We start from the raw sequence: 16,714 nt of genomic DNA on the forward strand, positions 1-16,714 counted from the left end.
GAGCACAGTCCAAACGTAGTAGTCTCATATAGGTGAACAACTGCCATTACCGTCAAATAAGTTTTAGTGATATCTAGAGAAAATTTTCAATAGGACGTAAGTAACAATGAGAGATTCTCTTTGAGGTCTTTCTCTTCTGTTCATTACTCGGCCATTTCAACATTTACTACTCTACTCTTTGCATAATATTGTAGTAAAATCGTCGGCTTTCGATATGTACTGGAAAATTAGTACAAAGTGTTGTAATGACGTCGTAATAAACGAAAGAGAAAGTAAACAAAGAGAGACTCTCAATGTTACTTACGTCCTATTGAAAATTTTCTCTAGATATATTCAACAAAACTGCCACTTTTTGGTACAAAAAAACCCGATTTCACACGATCTCAATGTATATTTTTCGTAAGTGCTAATATTCTAATATTTTGTATTTCTGTTTTGTTTTATGTCAACTGGTGTAAAAGTCCTTAATATTATTAGTTAGCTAAATAAATAAAATTTTCTCAGGCCCTGATGATGATCCAATAGTAGGATCGAAATGTAGGCGAAGATCACACAGTAATCGACGTAATCGCATTATCGACTGAAAATCCATATCACATCCGTATACTTCCAACAGTAACTACGCACCTCAATTCGCTAGATATAAATGAGGCGTCTTCGAAAAAATTGTAGGTCCTATCACTTTAAACATATCTTCTGAAGATGCAAACTTTGTAGGTCCTGTATGTTTCGAGATATAGAAGGTTTTAGTTGAAGCATATACTTGCAGATTTTGCGTTCATAAACGCGCCATATTTCAAAACCTGTAGGACCTACAAAGTTAGTGTTTTCAAAAAATATACTTCTAATTACCTGTCATACAACTTTGCCGTAAACACCATTTTTCTATCTCAATCCATTAAAAATTTGATAACAACGCCGCCCTAGCGACTGAATTCCGAACTAATATGAAATAATCAAATAAAGCGCTAGATGTGACACAACAACCATAACGCTAAAACGGAAGATAAGGAAAGGTCGAGGGAATTGTGGGTTAGGCCCCTTTTGGACGCTAGGTACCCCCGGGGTTCGACACCCCCCCCCCCCCCCCCGAATTACGAAAATTCTCGTGAATTGAAAACTAGTACATGTAACGATCTTATTTTTTCTAGACAACGCGTCAATGAACTACTAATAAAATAATGTATTTTACACTAAAAACAATGTTAATTTGGAAATCCGGAAGATTTTTCCATTTCCTATAAAAAATACAAAATGTGGGTTAGCCCCATTTGGACACCAGCAGGCAGAGTTATTATTTTTTGTATAAATTAAAAACTTGCTCGCATGAAATCTTAAGTGGTTAGTGAGGCATTGTCGCACACTATAGAATTCTAGAATTATATCTTCCGCTATTTTTCCAATTTTAACTTCAAAATTTACAGACATACTTTTGAATGTAATCGAAATCGAGCAAAAAAAATCGATTTTTACATATTACATTTCTTATAAAAGTAATGTATAGAAATCGCTCAAACTTTCAAGATTTTTTCCGAGACCCGGAGGGCTGAGTCTCATATACCAATCGACTCAGCTCGACGATTTGGGATAATGTCTGTGTGTGTGTGACGGGCAAAGTCTCATTCGTGTTTCTCAGCAAAAGCTAAACTGATCTTATCCAAACTGATTGCAAATGAAAGGCCTCACACCCAGACAGAACGCTATTAATTTGTTTATGATTCTGATGTTTAGTTCCTAAGATATGGATGTTTGAATGTCCAAAAATGGCACTTTTTGCAGTTTTTTTTAATTGCTGTCGAAATTGACAATATTGATAAACACTTTATTCATCTTCAGACAGCTTATACGAATACCTTTCGAACGAACTATAGTTTGTTGAAATCGGATTATTAGCGAAGGAAATATTTAACATTCAATACGGTCGACGGATTTTTGCCGTTTCCCAATATCTAGAAATAAGAACAAAAACATAAAATTAACTATTAACGCCAAACCGGTTAAGTTGAGGTCAATAGCATATTCGGAGAAGTTATTGGATTTAATATGCTCTTTCTTTTGACATTATGTTTTCATTGACTAATCCTCCTATAAGTGAGATATGTTCAATAATTTTCTTTTAAGTGATTATATTGAGATGATGTCTTCTGAAAATTTATAGCTCTTTCTTTAGCAAACAACTTTGCTGAAGACATCAAGTGTCTATCTTGTGTGCTTTCAAAGTTATATCATGTTATTTATCGTTCAATGTAGTGATGATTTAATATACCAGCCGAATTTTGTTTCGATAAAACGGAAAAGGATATTATCTGGACATATTTTGTACTTCATTTTCTACCTACCACAGCTTAGATAAAGCACCAAACAATTTCAAATTGTTTGATTGTGTCTTGATCACTTACACGGTGTTCCAAAAACCGATATTAACAAAAAATGACCATAAATTTGTCATACAGCATTCGAAAGATACAGTATCCAAGCATCTTCTCAGTGAATTTCAAAATGATCCATCGAGAGATTCGAGAGAAATTGCGATTTGAAGTTTTATGACACGTTTCATAAGGCTACCAGCAAACACCCACGGGTTTGGTCCTATCTCTATAAACAAAAAATATTTGTCTACTTATTTAGTACATGGCATTCGAAAGATATACTAATCAAGTATATCCCCTGCAAGTTTGAAAATATTTCATTGACGAAATCGAAATTTATAACGGTTTGGATGTGGTATGCGGTCATAGATGGGTTTTCTACCAGACTTCAAGTGTGAATCCATGTTTGTCCATTGACTATTTAGATCGTTTATACGTGTCGCGGTTTTTAAAGGAAAACCTTACCATTTAATTACATAAATATAATGGACAAAAGGTGTTATTTATATGGTGCACTGAAAAAATATTAAAATAGGGTTGTCTACCAAACGTTAAATATAATGTGCAAATTAAAAAAAATCGATAAAAGTTGGGAATGTTTACTTCAAAATACCATATCTCAATGGTTTGTTGACCGATTCTAATTGTTTTTTCATTATTGAACAAGTAGACGTTTCATTGTTAATTTTTATTAAGAAGAATATAAAATAGAGTTGCCTACTTCAAACAATAGACAACATAATTATCCTCAACTATATGTAGTAACACTATTTAGTGAATATTTTTATATTCAAAACGACGACCTATCAATTTCTATACATAAGATGAATGCAACGAACGCAAACTACAAATCATGGAAAAATAAAACCAAAAATTTTAAAAATATGAAGGTATTTGCTGATTCAGATCAATTTATGATATGATACGGTTTTTGATGGAAATTTTGTACAATCGTGATTCGCTGGTTGGGTGATACTTGATTAGTATATCTTTCGAATGACTTGTACTAAATAAGTAGACAAATATTTTTTTTGTTTATAGAGATAGTACCAAACCCATGGGTGTTTGCTGGTAGCCTTATGAAACGTGTCATAAAACTTCAAATTGCAATTTCTGTCGAATCTCTCGATGGATCATTTTGAAATTCACTGAGAAGAAGCTTGGATACTGTATCTTTCGAATGCCGTATGATAAATTTATGGTCATTTTTTGTTAATAACGGTTTTAGGAACACCGTGCTTACCAATGAGCAATCTTTCATTTGCCAGTGCCTTCTGACAGCTAATTTTCTAAGTTATAACCCTTTGATCGATCTAAAATATATCTCGGAAAACCAGAACCGAAATAAATGACTTCAAGTAACTGGAAACAAAGTCATTATAAATTCGTCCACAACAAACTTCTTCGAATACTATCTACTTGAGGATTACTTTTGAGGATATCTTATTTCTATTATTGCATCGAACTACCTCATTTTTTAATAGTTTGTTAAAAGAACAATTTAATTTTCTTTCAAAATTTAGCGAACCTTCTTCCATTCGTTCGTTTGTTTGGGTAATTTATGTTAAAAAAGTGTCCTAAATTAATAGGTACAATTAAGGGGGTGGACTGCGTTGGGAGACAAAAAAGAAGCTTGTTTCGCGATTTTTGAAAGGAAAAGAAACGTCCTAACTTTTTAAAAATTCATGTATACTCATACACACATTTGGGAAGATAAAATAAAAATTTTCCTTAGAAAACTTCATAATATGGATTAAAGGAATATTTCCTTAATGGAAAAGTGTAGCTGGTAGTTATGGTTGAAATTAATGAAACAACAATATTTCCTATTTACATAAGTATACCTTCTGTTTAATTTTGATACTAACGAGCCAAAGAAATGGTTAAAATGCTTGTTAGAATCTTAAAAAAATTACATATATTGTTGTAATATATTCTTTGTTTTATCTATCGTCATAAGTAAGAAAACTCGATTTTTTCGAGCTTGTATAGCAGGTCACCTCGTTAAGGGTTTATATATGTAGCGGATCGACAAAGATTATAATACTAGTTTTTATGTACAAAAACTAAAAGTGTCGTGTTTTTTTTAACACAAGATTGCGGTTGGACAACATTTTCCCACAGACTAGAGAAGGTCAACTGCCGAAAATCTATCTTCCGTAATTTTTGACCTAGAGCCAAGTTTTTTCGATTCCTTAGAACGATACAAAGCGACGATATTTTGATTTTTCACAAAATGGCATCGCTGAACATTTCATAAAAATCGATACAAATGTTTATTTAAAAAAAAAGTGCAATAAAAAAAATGAAATCCTACGTCGAAAACACTGTCAAAATTGCAGAACGATGAAAAAATATTTGTTTGAGCTATATTTTCGGACACCGCAAAAATGTGGTTTAGAAAAAAAACACAATTAAAGTTTTTAGTACACACAGAGTATACAGGAGAACAAACGTTGCGGCAAAATTGAAAATTCATTCATATGTTGTTGCCGCCTTCCATAGTTGGACATATTACTTTCAAGACCCTAATGCATATTTTAGGCAAATGAATAAAAATTAGATTCTTTTAGAAATTCCACTTTTATTAACAAGGGTGTGAATATTACAAAGTAAGTGTGTAAATATTATCAAACACTTAGGCATTAGGATTAGTGATAAAGGTTCAAATTAAAATCCTTTTTTCAACCACTAACCAGTCTTCCCAAATGAACATCGAACACCATGTTCGCTCTAGTTCTGTGCTCATCCTACACCATCATTTCGTGTGCAAACTCGAACGCGCTAATGCGTACCAAAACACGAGCACATGTTCGTCTGCACAACCGAACCTCATGTACGTACGCGGTGTTCGTACACACAGGTTCTTGATACTAGTTTTCTCTTTCTCTCACCTATTATCACTAGCATTGAGTCATTCTGTTTTGTGTGTGCCTTTCTTATGTACGCACACGGTGTACGTACACGGTGTTTAAACCTAAGTTTGCACATCGTTCACTTGGCTTCGGTGTTCGATGCGAACCTGTACACAAAGGCAAAGCATGTTTGAGGTTGAACGCGTGCACGAAATTTTGCACACAGGTGCAAACTTGTCGATGTTCATGGGAAGACTGCCACTAACTATTGTGTGTCGAAATATGTTGCTCACAAGCGTAGCGTGTTTTCAAGAGCTGCAATTTCAGTTTTAGTTCTCAGATGATGATAATATCATAATATAATATGTACTTCAAATATGCGCAATAATTTTTTTTCCATGTTTTGGGCCAGCACATATATTGTTTCATAAAAGAATCGGGTTTTCCATACCTAATGCATTGAATGAAGAACTTAAATATTTTTTTCACAAAGCATTAGTATTAAGTGGATTGTCGGCCTAAAGGGCAGTTTTCGTATTTCTTTTATTTTGATTTGACTTTCAACATTTCTCACAAAGATGTTCCATGCTAATTTTATCGATATAATATCCGAAGATGTTGATTTGAGCGTTTCTCTGAGGCCTACCACTCTCTCGTTTAGTATGTGTTATTAAAAACATAGCAAAACATCTCAATCGTTATACTATCCGAAGAGAGTGATAAGTTTAATAAGAAATGTCTCATCACACTCATACCAAAAAGGAATAAGGTACGAGAAAAATTAATTACAATCAATTGAAAAAAATTTGAAGAAATTAGGTGTGTAGTTTTTCGGCAATCGTGATCACGGAAAATAAATTTTTAGAGAAACGACATTTCGAGATAATCGGAATAAAAATTTCAAATTACTACTGCTCGTGGTAGACGAAGCGCAGAAGAAGAAAATTTACAGAGAAACACTTACACATTCAAGTGTTTATGTTGTTCGCGTCGCGGAACCCATGGTAAGTAGAACCTTAAAGATTCTGAAAACATCACTTTGTAGAGATTTTAAAATTCAGTAACGTAGCATATCTAACACAGTTCACCCCAAAATGGCCTTTGTCATAATATAGCACAACAGCGACGAGGTAGGCTCAAAACTTCCAACTGCAAAAATCATTTAACTGTGAAAGTATATTATATATTAATAATAATTAACCGAATCATGTAAACAATGGAGACTAAAAATAACCACTTGTGGCTGAACGCCTAGTATATTGAATCAGAAATGTAATATAAACTAAACAATATAAGCAAATACAAAAGAAAAATTTTAAAAAATATATCGCGCTAATAAGCTTCAGGAAAGCTATGAACTAATTTGAAACCTAGCAAGACTTGTATTTCCTTGTAGACACCAAAAGTAGTGATGCCTACACTCAAAAAAAAAGTAAACGTTATGCCTATTGATTTTACACATAGATTTTTGCAATTAACGGAAGCATATAGACACTATTTGCTGGAACATAAACCTAATGTGTGTATTTACAAGAAATATTAATCTTACATTTACATTTTATAACTATTAGGCACATAAAACCCCATTCTATAGCAGTATGCATATATAACTTATGTGTGTGCATACATAGTTTATACAGTTGACACATAGAAGGTATGTGTGCGCGTGATAACAATAGCATTTCTTCTTCATATGAATTTTAAGCGGTTTGAAGCAAATAGAATTAACGTTTGAATTTTTTTCAGTGATAGTATTCTCTGCAAGTATGCAGGCAAATCCCATATTTATTTTCAACTCCTACTTATCAAGAGAAATCAATTCATGAAAGCTGTACCGAAAAAAGGCTTTAAGCAAAGTTCAGTCTTGGATTTTATAGGCATTCCGAGGTTATGTCAAAATAAGCTGTATGCTATTTTATACAGACTTACACGCAACGTCACCATTTAGACATACGAAACGTGTTAATTAGTGCTTAAGATAACCTGAGTGAACGGTTATGTGATATTGACTTTCATTTCCATAAACGGCTACCAATGTAGGTATTGTGTAAATGCTCAATTTTATTGAGATACGTGGTGAAATGTTTTAATGTGAAAGTGCCCAGAACGAAGTACCGAGAAAGTTTAACGTCCAATGCAGCCAGGGGAAACTGTCAAATGTACCCAGTTCATTTAAAATATATGAAAAGTAAAAAGAGGCTATGAAAGATGAGCTAACAGAAAAAAAAACATCTACCCGCTGGTCCCGTCCCAGGTTGGGACGACACATATGGACAAACAAACAACTCGCTTCCAACTACATCGAATTCGGGCATTTTGTAACATGAGAGCAAACAGTGGCAACCATCAAAGATAACCTGAATAGTGCTCGCAGTGGCAAAGTTTCCCCTAACAAAAGAAAATGTATCTTAAGACTTGTGAAGTGATCAGATGCTACGGTCTGTCACCGGTTGGTGGGAAAGGTATACTTATGTCAGATTGCATTTTTACTGATCTGTCTCATAAAAAAAAACTAACTGTGACAAGAAAGCATGGTGGAAACGTGAGAATTATGGTTCCTGCTTATATTTCGAGATCGGCAATAAAAGGATGTAAATTTAATCATTTTTGAACAGCACTTTCTTCATCCCAATTTTCCAGCATCTTGTGATACTTTGAACTAAAAACACGTGTCACTTATTCCACCAAAAACTTCGACCACGTTCGCACATATTACGCAGACACGTAGACCTTCAATATATTTTCGCAAGTCTACCGAAATGTCACAAACCGCGCACCAAGGTCTTCGCTATTGTTTTAATCACATAACACAGTTGATCGTAAACAGCCAACACTTCGAAACCAGTACAATTTGCCAAACAGCAAGTCGTCGATATTCCACACCGTACCGCGAGTAACAATAGACTGAGCGAAAAATGTGGCGCGATTTTCGATGACCACCATCATTCCGACGGAAAGGTCATTCATTTGTTTCAGCGTCAACGTCCAGGTCCTAATTGAGACGTAAATTAGTTATCGGAGCATCTGAGCTATACATATATGTAGGTGTTAATTTTCTTAGTCGTACTGTAAAGCAAAAGGAAGTGATTTCATTTGTATTTAGGTTAACTGAAACAGAAGACGTTGAGTGCCAACAGCCCTAATATGTCAGTTGTCTAAAGTGCTTGGCGGAATCTGTCAACAATTGTCAAACGATTATTGGTAGGAAAACATTGGAATACCAAGGTGTTCGCATCTGTAATGTAAAATCTGCAGAAACACGATGTAGTGACAAAAAATTGGATTTTTTATTCAGCTCGTTCCAGTAAGCTGGAAGGACCGTTTTTACATGTTTAAAACCAAAGCAGAACATTTGAAGTGATTTTAAGACTAGCTGAAAAAAAAATTCTACACTAAGGGGACCAATTTTAAAGCTTTTTTAGGGTTTTGGGTTGTTTTTCTAGGTAAGAATTTCTGAAACTTGGATTTGAATGTTTTGTGTTCCATTCGTCAGTAACTGATACCAACTTGCTGTCAGTTAGACTGAATTTTCAAACTAACACCAAATTGGCGTGAGTTAAGGCAACTGTACACTTCGGGAATTGGATCGCGGGATTTGGGCCGGGATTTTGTGTCAGATTTTTATCACGGAAAATTTTGCGCCGTTATCTCTTGAAACCGTCAAAATAAAACTTCTACTGTTTCGTAAAAACACCAGTAGCTTCAGAACAGCACAGATTTTTAAACATAATAAAAACATAATTTTTCCCGTCGGAAACAATTCATGTTGAACTGTTTCCGGACGGATTTTTACTATGAAGAATTTTAAAAACCCGTGACATTTCCAGAATTGGGTTTACACTTCGGGAATGTTGATTTTTCCGTTTAGATTTTTTTCCGTCACGGAAAATCGAAAATCCATCTCCCATTTGAATGGCTGGGGAACAAAATCCCGTGATCAAATTCCCGAGGTGTACAGTAGCCTTTAGACACTAAATCCAAACCGTGTGGTGAAAAACAGTAGCCCCGGAAGCTGCCAGAATTCCGCTGATCATCCATGAGACAATGAGACTTCGTCAATATCTGGAGGTACAGTTTCTGGGCCGTATTTTGCCGCTCGTCACGATTTTGATTGCACTTTGCACTATGAAGTCCCTCCCGATCCTTGGCTGTCTGAACGAAAGACTTGGACAGATTCAACTTTTCGGCCACATCCCTGACCGAAGCATTGGGATTCCGCTTAAACACTTTCACTACACGCTTGTGATCCTGATCACTAATAGAACATCCATTCTGACCGCATTTTTCCTTTCATTCGCTGCACAGAGTTTGGTGGTAACGTTTATTCGCACGACTCACCGTTGACTGCACGATTCCGAGTTGTTTTCCGATGTCCCGATGAGAAAGTTGAGGATTTTCCCTTGCGCAAAATCAATTCGCAACGTTGCTTTTCGGGTGACGCCATGTTTTCCAATTTTCAAAAACTGACAGCGATAAAAATACATTGTAAACAATACACTCTAAACTGCTTCTACCCAAATTTTCAAGAGAAACTACCCAAGGGGTTATTTTCTACAGCGTTTTCCCTTGATACAATTTGATCTGGAACACCATTTAAAGGCGTAACGTTGGTCAAAATCCTTAAAAGATATATTGTTATGGCCTTTTTTAGTATCTAATAATATACGCGATTTCTAACATTCTATGCAGGCGTTTTTTCCATAAAATCTGGCATTTTTCCAGTAAGTTAAAAACAAATAAGTGTAATGAATTGCCAAAACATTTTCGTCGATAGTTGGAGCAGTAGCGTGTTCTCGGAAGGGCTCCCCATCAGAATCACTCACTACAATTGCAGAAGAGACGGGAAATAACCCCCACTAAAACTCTGGTTTTCAAAGCTCGGCAGCTGAAATCTGTTTCGCCATGGGAGATGCCGAAGGGCGAAGCTAGAGATGGGCCATTCGTTCGCGAACGGTTCAAGTGAACTGGTTCTTCGAAGAGAATGAGCGAACGGAAGTTCTTTTTAAAAGAACGGTAGTTCTCAATTCTCTTCAAAGCGAATGAACTGAACCTGACCTAAAGCCGTTTGGCGAATTTCTCGGACCGATTTTTAGGCGAACGAATGAAAATGAACCGACTTGCCGTCCCACAAAGCGCTCTCTGTGCTCTCCCAGAATGGAACCGGCGAAGAACGACTCATCACATTCTCTATTTCTCTAGTTATACATCAAGAAGAAATCGCTACCCTTGATGAACTTGTTAAGCATACAGGGGTATAATAGTTTGGGCAGCATCTGTTTGGTTCCTCTCCAAGAATCGAATGTTTTGAGAGACATTCGCTAGAAACAAGTAAATTATCAGCTGAACGGAAGAACGGTTCATCTGAACTAATTCTTTTAACAGAACTGTTCAGTCGGGAATGGTTCTTCGAAGTGAACTGTTTCGCCCATCTCTAGGCGAAGCGAATGAACAGGCATTGGACAGCCTCGATTCTGTCAATCCCGTTCTGGTAGTACGGATTCTAAACAGCAGAACAATATTCTAATGTTGAGCGAACCCTACAGTTTTTCGCTATTCGGAAGATGATCCCAAGCTGTCGTGATGCCTTATCTACGATGTATGAAGTATGTTCTTTGAACGTTAGTGCCGAATCCATGATGACTCCGAGATCCTTGATGTGAGATTGTCTTAGAATGCTCGAGTCGAAGAAATGATAATTAAACTGAGTCGGATGGCGCTGCCGCGTGTACGTAACGATTGGGCATTTACTCGAGTTTAATACCATTCTGTTTAGATCACACCACGTACTAAAGCTGTCCAGTTCCCTCTGAAGAAGCTCGGTATCGATTTTATCCCGTATTTTTCGAAAACTTTGCATGTCGTCGACGAAAGAAAGGCGGGATCCTTGTACTGTGATATTGACGTCATTATAGTAGAGCAGGGATATTACTGGATCGAGATGACTTCCTTGTGGTATGCTAGGTGTAGCGAAGAATGGTGCAGATAGACAGTCCTTAATGCTGATTTGGAGTTGCCTTCCATCGAGGTAGCAACGAAACCAGCGCAGAAGTTGTCCATGAATGCCGAATTTGTCCAGCTTCGCTAATGCGATATCATGGTTGATTTTGTCGAAGGCCGCAGATTGATCCATGTAAATAGCATCGGTTTGCAATCTGTTAGCGAATCCATCGATTACATACGTCGTGAACGAGAGCAGGTTGGCCGTTGTCGATCGTTTAAGCATAAAAAACCGTGTTGGTCATCTGCAATGTAGTGTTTGCAGTGACAGAAAATAGAGTCTAAAACAACCAACGGGAATAGTTTTGTTTCCTTTTTCATGAGCTTGAGCTTGTGCGACCACCCCTGGCAGCTACTCCGTTATCGATCTGGACTAGCTGAAGTTGCACAGGGAATCAGTAGATAATTATGCTTGGGAGTAGCGAAAAATCGTTCAATGTGCAAGTCCTGGTAGTCCTAAAGTGTTTATTGATCAATACCGGCGCCGGACAGCCCCGAACGTAGATCGCGGCAGGAAAGGGAAGGGATGTTAGTCCGATACTTGCTTTTGCTAGAGGCCGTATATACTACTGCGCACTCCACAAGTATCACGGAAGGAGGAATTTGTTAGAAGGAAAGAATTTGGATTCTACTTCTTCTTTACCGACACCAGAGAGGTGACTCTACTAGATTATCGATCCATCAACTCATGGACCGGGACCAACGGCTTTACTTCCCTTCCGAAGGAAGACGTGACCACAGATTTTTCACCTCAGAAAAATCTCAACGACCTCGGCTGGAATTGAACCCAGGCCAACTGGATTGAGTGGCGGTCACACTTACCACTCAACCACCGGCGCCGTCTGTTCGATTTGTTTCCTTTTTCATTTACTGGAAACATATGCGCTGCTTTCCGACAGACAGGGAATGCAGTGAGTGATAGCTCGAAAACTCGCCGAAGTGGTTCAAGAAGCTCGCTGATGCAGTTGTGAACCACTTAGGCTTAGATTTCAGTTGACGCTCGACGTTTCACTGGTGTCTAAAAAGGCGCATCTGCTTTACTTTTTGTATTCGTGGCTGAGTTGAAAGTAGTGATTTCGTAATGCAAATATCTTATGTTGTAGTCGTTGTCTGCGTTTTAAAAATCGTAGACGATTGAGCTTGAGACGTCTTCAAAATTCACTCCTAGGTTACCAGCGCATAGTGGGGAACGATGACGCACCTGCTTGACTAAAGGAGGCGGTGCAGCAGTACGGAGCGCAGTTCCGGGCACTTACAAAGCAGAGGTCCAATGTACGTCCATTCTCGTTGGTGACATTATTAATTTGCCGAAGAGTTGCGCTGCTGTAGCTGTCCAAAATACAACTGGCATTGTTAATAAGTGCAGATTTTTCGATATCCAAACGTAGAGATCCATTACTTGCCTGGCACCACGTTAAGCCAGGTAAGTTGAAGTCACCCAGTAAAAAAATATCATCAGACGGGGCGGCGATCGAGGCGATAAAACAAACGGAGGAAAGATGTACATCGATCAGGCTTAGATCACGAATTCTGTCACGTGGAAAATACACAACATTGAGTGTACGGTTCAAATGCGCGAGCGTAGGGACTTCACAATCGCTTGAGGATGAGCATTTTTTATTTGTGCGCGCTTGAGACTGCATTAATCAGATTATAAGTGCTGTAACGTTCACTAAATCATCGGAACGTTCTTATCTGTGCGAAAACCTGGGACATAGTTGTGCGTGGATGATCGCGATTGCATGTTCGTCTTTGTGCATCATCGCGAAGGGCTCGGGCGCTTGTAAGTTAACGTGTTGGATCACGTGGGCGTTTGAATGGTGCGTGGACGTTTCTATGTCGCGTGTGCTAGCGTGTATGTGACTTCACGTGTATAAATTCGAGTTTATAATCGTATGTCCATCGTATATTCACTAGGGTGGCACGAGGATGTATGAAAAAAATTGAATAACACAGAACCAAGTTAGGAAAATTCGTAATTCTTCAACGAACTCCCACGCTAAATTTGAATCAAATCTGTTGGAGCATGTTTTAGCACAAATGATTCTAAGTTTGTATGGAGTTTACTATGAGCAAATAATACATTTTCATTAAATTCATAAATATGCCGCCTGGTGCCCCTGAAAAATATATTTTATGCTGCATTCTATAGATTCAGCCAAGTAGAACAACTTCTTCTAAAGACAGTTCATAGCTATGACAACTGGTTCATGAGTTATTGCAAAATTAAACTTTCGTTGCCCTTAAAGTTATTAAAATAGTGCTGTCTCTGGCTACCCGGCGAGCTGAACCTTCAATCAAGTGAATCTTGACGTATTTGTTGTGGTCACCAGTTATACCATTGGTGTAAAGCGGAAATATAGTCCAGATGGTATCGTCCGAAACATGTGATCCAAAGGACTTGGGATCGAATTGTAACAGAATTATTTTTATGCATTTTTTTGTATACGTTGAGCAAATTAAAATTGAAACGAGACTGAAGCAGGCAAGATTTCCGTTATTTTGAAGCTCAACTGATGTTCACCACATCCCTGTGGAGCTGGAACAGCTATATAGAGTGCCCCGTAAACTGAAGGTAAGTTAATTGAGTAAGTCGGGCAATATCTGTTACCATACGTCAGCAAGAGTGTCTCCGGCCATGAAGCACGATTTGATTTTAACCAAAACTTTTGGATGAATCATCCAGGGATTAAGATTGGAGTATACTCCTGATATAGCATCGTGAATATAACGTTAGAATATTCATTTGCTGAAATAAAATAACACGTCAGAAATAACGGTTTTGATCTCCCTTATTACTTTATTGGAAACTAACAATTCCACATAATAACGTTCCCGCTTTACAGGCAGCAAAAAAAATTAAAATATTAATAATTTAGAACCGAACTTATGTCCTTCAGATTGTCTATTTATGACGCTCGCATCTGAACTATAAAACCGCCTATGATGATAGCTGCCTAATTCGGTTTATGGCTAGCATATCACGGTTAACTTGATTGAAGTATCAGCCAAAGTATCCAGATAAATTCAATTTTCACCAACGATGTAGACACTTAAGCATCGTATAAAGAATAACTTTTGAACCAGAAGTCGCAGCCTATTACACTCTTCGAGGAAGTTGTGCACGGTAGTCGTATCTACCAAAATCAGCATAGCATATATTTTTAGAATACATAGGAACGTGTCTACGAAATATTAAATAATGTGGATCGTTTATACATGTTAAATCACGTACAGACTTTAAACCATTTGTGCTAAAATATAGTGCAACCTATCAAATCAACATTTTGCATGGTTGAATGACGTCGTATAGCAAGTAGTTTTTGATCGGTTCTACTGAATTCTAAAATTTGTGCCACCCTAATATTCACGTGTGTTCTTAGATGATCGTGCGCAGACCTGAATCTGAAAGAAGTGAGTCTGATACTTTATTTTCAGTAATCGGTTCAAATGCTGGAAGAGGGTGAATTCTCCCATATCACTAGAGTTCCCGGTCATGTTACCTTGAAATGTGTAGTCTAGTGGTTATGACTGTCATTTTTTCGTATTGGTCTGAACCGAAGACATTACCCTAGGCTGCTAGGGCCGAAAGTAGAGACTTCCGGACGTAACCGATTCATGATCGCGCGAACACGGGCGTTTGTAGGTTCACTCCTGAGACCGCGTTTGTGAATTTATAAGTACTAAAACGTTTACTTAGTCACCGGGGTGTTATCCTGTTTGCGAGATCGCGGGTGTAGATGAGCGGATGATCGCGAAGGGCTAGATCGCTTGTATTGTCTAGTGGATATGAGCGTCATTTTTTTGGTCCGATTGAAGGCATGATGTGACCGATGCGTTTGAACGCAAACATGGACGTTTGTAGGTTTCCGCTTGAGACTACGTTTATAAGTTTATTAGGCTTTCGTGTGCGTGAATGATCGCGAAGGTTTGTATATTAACCCATTATTGCCCAACTTATTTTTTACTCGCATCACAAATTGAGTTTTCCGATCGGAAAAAATGATGTGGTCATTCCAGTAAAATTATTTTTGTACTGAAAGTAGCTGATATAATAAGGAACAACCAGTGAAAATTTAAGATTGATCGATTAATTGGTTCCTGAGATATCGTGATCGCCGCGAATTAACTTTTCAACAAAATACAACTCCGAGATAATCGAGTTTTACTGTCGGTGCAGCGAGTCAACGGTCTAGCGTATCAAACACTACGCACCGCCTACGAATGGTCAATGGGTAGCGGTGTATAAATAGCTGTAACTCAAGTTGTAGTATTCCGATCTTAATGAAATTTATAGAAAATTTTCCTCAGTGTATGAAGTTCCAGAATATCTAATTCACAAAAAATCGATTTTTATCATCCTGAAAAAATGGGAAAATTGAATAAAAACAAAACATAAACACCGGTTTAACCACTTTAACTTCTCTAAACGTATTCTGCAAGAGTATATGAACAATATTAACTCATTTATAATGCCTGTTCTGCATTATTGCTTGAGTAATAGGAGTTATTCTCAGCACCTACTATATATAGTAGTGTTACAATAAATTGGCCTCACCCAAAACAGACAGAGAATGTCTAATAATCCCAAAACATATATTTAATGGCAAGGGCTAATAAGGGGAGGTGAGAATTAATAGTGTGCAGGCTTACCCGATAATGCTGACGTCATCAGAGACCGCGGTCGATCTCCACTGAGGCTGTCGTGGTTGTGTGTAGCTGCCGAACTGGATCATCGCCAAGGCCCGGTTGTCGACGGTACGTTTTGAGCGTCTTTAGTGGTTCCGAGTTTGTGCTGGGTATTCCAGTTTCCGGATCCACGTTAATGAAGATGCACCTCGTACACGGCTTCAGATTCCGATAGATCGTTTCGCCTATCTTAATCCACTTCCAATTGTCCTCCTCGTATGCGGCCGGTCCTTTCACAACAAAGTTTGGCCGGTATTGCAAAGCCGTCACCGGTTTCTCCAACCTTGAATTCACGTCCGCCACAGACGCCTCCGACAGAAGCATGAAACTAGTCGAATCGTGAAGAGCACCCGAATCGGTCGAGGTCAAATTAACGAAAAAACGATTTTTCTCCCGCACCTCCCGGCTAGAGTAATTAAACGGATAGAAAACCAGACGCAATCCAAAGTCCTCACTTAGAATATCGGGAAACCACCGACCGTACTCGGTCAACCTCTTTTATCCGAATCTACAGCGGGGAGAAACACCACCGCTCTCGACCGTGCTCGGTCAACTATCTTTTCCGACTAAACTTTTTTTTTCGGCGGGAGTCGCCGACCGCCACCGACCGTACTCGGTCAACCTCTTTTATCAGACTATCCATTTTTATTTTGGCACCCGTTCTTCCGGGGATTTGTTTTCAAGCAAATTGTGCAGCGATCTTTTGTTTTCAAGCGGGCTGTCAAATGCCCACCTCTTGCAGTACACACTAATCTCTTATTCCTCCCTTTTTACATTTAAATTACACATTTTACTGTAACAGTA

The 16,714-nt window shown here is 37.9% G+C and overlaps 1 protein-coding gene across 4 annotated transcripts in view; it reads right to left on the minus strand.

The window, feature by feature from the left end:
- The window catches only part of LOC131688837 (putative fatty acyl-CoA reductase CG5065), a 63,247-nt gene extending 46,543 nt beyond the window's left edge, over positions 1 to 16,704 (minus strand). For 3 of the 4 annotated variants that reach the window (XM_058973394.1, XM_058973395.1, XM_058973391.1), the window contains exon 1: positions 16,366 to 16,704. The gene's annotated coding sequence lies outside the window, so the exon portion shown is untranslated. Of the gene's footprint in view, positions 1 to 8,072; positions 8,124 to 16,365 lie in introns of those variants that run through there. The other variant, XM_058973393.1, reaches the window with a different exon arrangement.
- Between the last annotated feature and the right edge of the window lie 10 nt (positions 16,705 to 16,714).

The sequence above is a fragment of the Topomyia yanbarensis genome, chromosome 3 (genome assembly GCF_030247195.1).
Source record: "Topomyia yanbarensis strain Yona2022 chromosome 3, ASM3024719v1, whole genome shotgun sequence".
Lineage (NCBI taxonomy): Eukaryota > Metazoa > Arthropoda > Insecta > Diptera > Culicidae > Topomyia > Topomyia yanbarensis.